Source organism: Mesitornis unicolor, unplaced genomic scaffold (assembly GCF_000695765.1).
Source record: "Mesitornis unicolor isolate BGI_N332 unplaced genomic scaffold, ASM69576v1 scaffold25859, whole genome shotgun sequence".
NCBI classification, from domain to species: Eukaryota; Metazoa; Chordata; class Aves; order Mesitornithiformes; family Mesitornithidae; genus Mesitornis; species Mesitornis unicolor.
This window is the reverse complement of record NW_010206922.1, coordinates 25800-32803: the sequence shown is the minus strand read 5'-3', so window position 1 is coordinate 32803 and position 7004 is coordinate 25800.

The window sequence follows — 7004 nt, the reverse complement described above, 5'->3', positions numbered from 1 at the left end:
CCCAGCAGCTGTCCTGGCAGCCACCACGATCAAGTCCACTGAGTGCAGGCTGAGCCGTCCTGGGGAAACCTTGTCTGGTTACAAAAGGACAAGCAGATCAAAAACAAAGAATGAAACAAGAATAATGCTCACAACAGATTTTTGGGAGGAGGGTGGCAGTGGGCTTTTTTTCAGTCTGAAGATGCCCTGGGGTGCGAGGCATGGCGACTGCTCTCACTGCTGAGAACTGTGGATGTAAGTGGGAGGGAGGGGAGCAGGTGGGAAGAGAGAAATGGGAGCATCACCATGGTGTCCCCTGGTGCTGGATGAGGCTTTTCCATTCCTCAGCTGTTGTTGGTCTGTTCCTGCACTTGTGGCCACTGTGCACCCTGGCTGAGCACTGGCTGCACCATCCAGGCAGGCAGAGTTCAGCGCCATTGCACATTCCCTCTGACCCCTACTGGGGCTGTGAAGGAGTACCTGTCTGGGCAGAGTCACCTGGGACTGGGGTGGGTGTGAAATGGTTATTTTTCCTCCAAGGAGGACCCCTATATTTGGGATGTTGCCAAGCTCTCTAAATCAGCTAGTCTCAACTGGATGGAGCTCAAGTAAAAGAAGCAATTAATCCTGCTGCTTAATACAATAAAAGCATTATGTTCTCTTGCTTAGTGTATTAAAAATTATTATAGAAAACTGAGACCAGTTTGCCTTTGTAGTTCTATAGCTTTTTCCTCTAACTGAAGATATATGCTGATATTTTGGTGATGATCTGGGAGAGGCTGCAAATTCGATTGTCCCCACATTGTTCTTAGTGCCCTTATTTCTTCTTGCTGGTTGCTGTCGGGGGCTCATTACTCAGAACGGCTATGTATGCCTTCTGCACCCTCAATGAGCAAGGGAGATTTATTTCCCCTGATCCTCTAACCTTAATATTAGCTTTTCATTACAGGACTCTGATTCCAGTGTGACTGTCTAGCAATGTTTCTGATAGGATAATTTTTTTTCCTTGTTACTTCTCACCATAATAAATTGCAAGATTAAGTTATTTTCTGATAAAGAGAAGATGATAATGAGCTCCCTGGCTGTCCTCATTTCTGCAGTACCTCTGGTCTCAGAGCAGTTGTGTGCTATGCGGGTGCTCACATTGAGACTTGCATTGCTCTCTCTTGCTGATGGGGATAACTCCCTTAGTTTCTGTTTACAATTGAGCATTATGGCACAGAGCGGAGACATCAACTGCCACTCACTAATAAGGTGAGGATTCAGCCATGAACTGAATCCTGAGGAAATCTTCAGCTTGCTGAAATAAATCAGAGTTTTGCTGTTGGCTTCAGTAAGGTCAGGACTTCACTCACAAAGACTTCACGTTTGTTGCTGTGCTCAGTCGCAGCGGTCCCTAACCATCACATCAAAGACTGCAGCTCTTTAATGTTTCCAGCAACATCTTTTTCAGCATTTATCTTTTTTCTTGGATAAGCTCTCGTCTTCTACTGTAATAACTTATATTAGGCAATGGTAGAGTTTTCTTGTTCACTGGTGGCAGGAAATGTTGTCCCTCCTTTGCCATTGTAAGCTCCAAGTAATGTTATCTGGCTTGATAGATCATTATAACTGGGGAAGATGAAACAAACCTGAACTGAACCTGTCAGGGTCACAGAGACCTTATTGATTCTTGAAGGACAGCATTCTCTGTAATGCAGCCTCTCTATTGCACAGAAAAATCCCATCTATTTGTTCTTAATGTCAAAGAGGAGGTTTTATCCAAAATGTATATAATTAGTCTTGCCACTGATGCAAAGTTCCACACAACAACCCTAAAGAAGTAATCCAGAGTTTGCTTCAAGGGTTTGAAAATAAAGCAGATATATGTATTCAGATAGAAAGCACTAAACTTTTGCCAATAGGCCACTGCTGAGTTATAGCAATTACTGTTTCCTGTTACAGCTTTGACAGAAAACATCTTGTACTAAATGTTTGAGTCCTGGTGTCTTTATTTAGCTGCTACATGAGAGGTAAATAACTCTTAACTCAAGAATTTGGTGCAAAATATGACTGTGACTATTAATGCAAAGTTACTAGATGCAGTGACCACAGTAGAAGATGGGTACCAGAGCTTTTGGTAGTGCCACTTTCCCTCTGAGTAATAAGCCAGAGATGATCTCAGCCAGTTTTTCCTCCTGGGTTTCTGCAGAGCTCACTGGTGTCCAACTCTCTTCTGGGCTGGTACTCCAGGGACTGCCAGGATGCACTTCCAGCAGCAGCTTAATCTTTGGCATTCGTGACAGCTTCAGCTCAATGTATTCAGTTTTTGTACTAGAGGAAGAGGTCCATCATGTTCCTCCTCACTCAGAGATCCCTGAGCTTTGGCTAATTGCTTTGGCTAATTGCTTCAGAAAACTGAGTCTCCAGCTGTATCTGTAACAGAACTGACTCAAAGATGATTAAGGGAGTGGAGCATCTCCCTTATGAGGAGCGGCTGAGGGAACTGGGTCTCTTTAGTTTTCAGAAGAGGAGACTGAGGGGAGACCTCATTCATGTTTATAAATATTTAAAGGGTGAGTGTCACGAGGATGGAGCCAGGCTCTTCTCGGTGACAAACAATGGTAAGACAAGGGGTAATGGGCACAAGCTGGAACACAGGAGGTTCCACTTAAATTTGAGAAGAAACTTCTTCTCAGTGAGGGTGACAGAGCACTGGAACAGGCTGCCCAGAGAGGTTGTGGAGTCTCCTTCTCTGGAGATGTTCAAAACCCGCCTGGATGCCTTCCTGTGTAACCTCATCTAGGTGTTCCTGCTCCGGCAGGGGGATTGGACTAGATGATCTTTTGAGGTCCCTTCCAATCCCTAATGTTCTGTGATTCTGTGATTCTGTAAACTCTGCTGGTGGAATGTTATGGGATAAAGATGCTAAAAATAACATTGTTTTTATATTAAAACCTAACTAGATTTAATAAACCCTCTGCTCAGAGGTATCAGTTTTACTATAAGGGATCTTTCAACTGACTCCCAAGGATCTGTGTGTTTGTGTGTGGGTAGGTGTGAAGATTTTGAATGTGGAGGGGTTTGGGTAAGCTGATCTTCCTTCCTTGGTTACTGGAAGTGAGATGCCCCTCAAGGTGTATGTCTGCATCCAAGCTAATAATCTTTGGCTGTCCTTTTAGTCAGTAGAGGAGAGAAACAGTCCCTTAGAGGACTGGATTTCTGTCGTGTTAGGTAAACATCTATAAAGAGGCCAGATGAGTCATGCCCTGAAGGTGTCTGTGTTGACTGTGAAGGGAGCTGGGGGGTGACTAGGTCAGAAACAAATATTTATGCTACAGATGTTTACAATTGGATGAAATTAATCCTACCTTTTCTATTTTTAAACATCTCAGTGGGTATATATATTTTTTTTAAATATATTAATATATACATACTCCCAACATTTAATTTCCAGTACTGGATTCCTTGTTTTCTAGATCAGCGCCATCTATATAGTCACTTTTCATCCACAAAGGAATAGCTGCTGTGGGGCTCGGTGCTGTGACAGTTCAAAATTAGAGACTGGCTCTCAAAACAGCGCTGAGCGTAAAAGATGGTGCCTGTGCTTCCTGCCCATCGCACACTCTGTGAACCAGAAACCACCGAGTGTTATTCATGTGTAGGTGGAAGAGACAAATGTGTCTGTATAGGACACAGCTGGCCACTGGCAAAATAGGAATAGGATAATTTTAGTGCATTGTGCCTCACTCATTTCATGATGGGCTTTGGGGCCCTGTTGTTCCAGGACCTGCAAAAGGGACTTGATTTTAACAAGTTGCTCTTTAGATGAAGTCAGGTTGCCTTTTTTTCTTATCCCCCTTCCCTAGAGTCCTGTTATGTCCTAAGTTGAGAGTCAGGAGTCTTCAGCCTGACACAAACAAGCTTTTTAGAAGCTGTTGCTCCTGTAAGTTGCAGAGCAGCAGAGCCTCTCACCCAGCATCATCGTCAGGTGACTGAATCATTTAACTAGAGCACATAAAGTGTCTCAAGCATTAGGGCCTGAGGGCATAAGCCACACTTATGGTCCATACCATCTGCTCATGGGCCTCCTCTGCCCTGCCTATGGCCCAGGACTCTGTTTCAGCCCACCGAGGCAATCAGACCCTGCCCTGTCTGGCCATGGAGCTTGTTGATTGGGGTTCTTGTCCATGGATCAATGTCCTGATCTGGCCTTGGCCTGGCCCCATAACCAGGGATGTGCCCAGGGCTGGGGCTGCCCACCTCCCTGGGAGCAGAGTGGGACAGGCCCAGGCAGCTCCTGGCCCCTGCAGCACCCTGAGAGGAAGGTAAGGAAGTGCACATTTAGGTGGAAGTCATAAACGTGTCAGCAAATGCAAACTTCTAATGATACTTTCTTTATTGGGTATAAAACCTGATTACAGAGTTTTATGAAGACTTTCTTCCTCTACTGCTAAAATAATAAAAACAGTCCTTTTTTTATTAGATCTTTCTGTGAGCATAGTGTACATAGCGCAGCTGATAGCAGAGCCTTATTTTTCCCATGGTGATATCTTACTTTTCAGACAAATCAACTCCAAAAGCTATCACACACAAGTGATTGCAGGTAACTGGGCACCAACTGGGAATTTCAGGCCCCTGATGAACAAATAGGTCTTGTCAAATGCTGCCTTGGAGAGTGCAGGCCCCGGTCAATGTGACCTGTGTGTTAAAACCCACCCAGGGAGGAAATAAAGCTGATTATCTGCTGTTTCCTCAGCTCAGTGGCTGTTTACTTATATCTCAAGAAGGCTTTCTGACACAGCACTGCAAAGCAGCCAACCCGTTAGCCTCAGTTTATCAGTCTGGAGAGAGAGCTGCAATTAACCACAGAGCAGAAATTAGAACATCTGTTCCTGGAAATCAGCTTGGCTAGAGACAATTGAAACTTATAGCAGAATAAACCATAACTGGTTGAAATCACTTGAATGTTTTTCCTCCTAATTTCTGCAATTAATGTTTATGATGCACATGTAGTCAGGGTGATGCAGGTTATAGTAATCAGGTGGGGTAGGTGCCACTGCCACAGTCTCTCCCCAGAAATTATCACTTAATACATTGCCAGCCCCTGTAGGGGGTTGCAAGACTGAGAAGGCCTTGACTGCATTGCAGCTCACTGATGCTCCCTGCAGTAGCTGCAATGTTTGCTGCCTGTCATCTCCTGCCGCTTTTCAGGGGAGCACAAAGGATAATTGTCATTTTGATCAAGGCAGGTAGGATCTCAAGTCAACTACATAACTACAGCTGAAGACTATGCCTAAGAATATGTGGGAAAGTTAGGTATTTCCAGTCCCTGATCCTATTACTGAAAGAGCTAAAAGTAACTGGGTGTCCTGAAACTGCTGTTCTATAATAAGCCATTACAAGTGAACAATACTTACAGCCAAGGTGACGTGATTTCAAACCTGAACATGTGCTAGATTGTGTTACAAAAAAATAGTGGTCTTGTTTCACAAGCATGCACTAGGAAAACTACCTATGCAAAAGAAAAGTATCGAGGGACTGCACCAGGATCAAGGACAAAGCACCACAACACACACCGATCAGGCTACTAGATTTAACAAGCACGCTTTAAATTTCAGGAGGCAGAAGTGAACTGGCCTGTTATAAAGTTTGGGAACTAAGTATTTTTTCTGCTTCATTTTAAATTTTTCTCTTTTGATAGTGATAGATGGAGACATCTGTATCCTTGTCAAAATTGCAGAACAGAAGAGAATGAAGCCACAATGGGCAGTATTTTTACAGACTTTTTACAAAGGGGAATGATTTTAAACTGGAAGAGGGTAGATTTAGACTAGATATTAGGAATAAATTCCTTACTATGAGGGTGGTGAGGCACTGGCACAGGTTGCGCAAGGAAGCTGTGGATGCCCCCTCCCTGGAAGTGTTCAAGGCCAGGTTGGACAGGGCTTTGGGCAACCTGGTCTGGTGGGAGGTGTCACTGCCCATGGCAGGGGTTGCACTGGGGGGAGCTTTAAGGTCCCTTCCCACACAAAGCGTTCTATGAGTCTATGTTTCTATTTGGTTGAAAATGTCTAGATGATCAGTAACCTCTTTTTCTGTGTTCTGGTCCCTGTAATTCACTGACATGAATTGGGTTACTGAAAATATAAAGTGAGGATTGGGAGGAAACAGCCCTGCAGGTATGACACCTGCTACCACTGGGAAATGCATTAAGTATCACTTTCAAATGCCTGGAGTTAGGTCTCACATTTTCAAAGCTAAATTTGATGGTCAGTCCTTGGATTAACAAAATTTCTGACTGCTGATTACAAAGCTTTGTATCACAAGTAAGGACTTGCTGATTTCATTTGTGGAAGCTTGAAAGGGAGAGATGAGTCTGGCAAGTAAGTACTTCTCTTATGAAACCATTTTGGGAGCTACTGTTACTAACAGTTATCAACCAAAAGATAAAAATTATTTAGTAAATAACAACACTTTAGAGTTGGACCCTAGCAATGGGCTAAATTTCTGGAATGATTTCAGAACCGTTACTTTATAAAGCAATTGTACTCAAGATTTTGTTGCTCATTTAGGTTCAGGATATGTTATGAGTGGAGCGTTTTTAGTTCTGTGCCCTCAGAAACAGCAGTGAGGTCACCATAACATGGCAGCCATTTCTGTCCTGGTAGTGTCTGTGCTGCTTAAACAAGACAACTAGGTCATGGGCTTCAGGAAAGGGCATGTGATTATCCTTCCTGTTTAATTGTTTAATATGGTTTTGTTCTATGCTAGCTAGTCCTATCCTGAACAACATTTGGGCCCAGTTCAACCACTTGCATGGGCCAAGGACTGTTTCCAGCAAGACGACTGTTTTTGTGGCAGGGGGTTAGCTGGCTGGTTGTGAACTGACCTATACCCCTTTGACTCTGGGACCATAAAATGAGGCCTGTCTGGTTTTATTTACTGTCATGAGCACTGGCTATCTGCTCTTTCCCAGGAATTCCTAGTCTTGATTTACTTTATTCGCATGCCCATATCTGTTTTGAAACTCCCTAGCATGCACT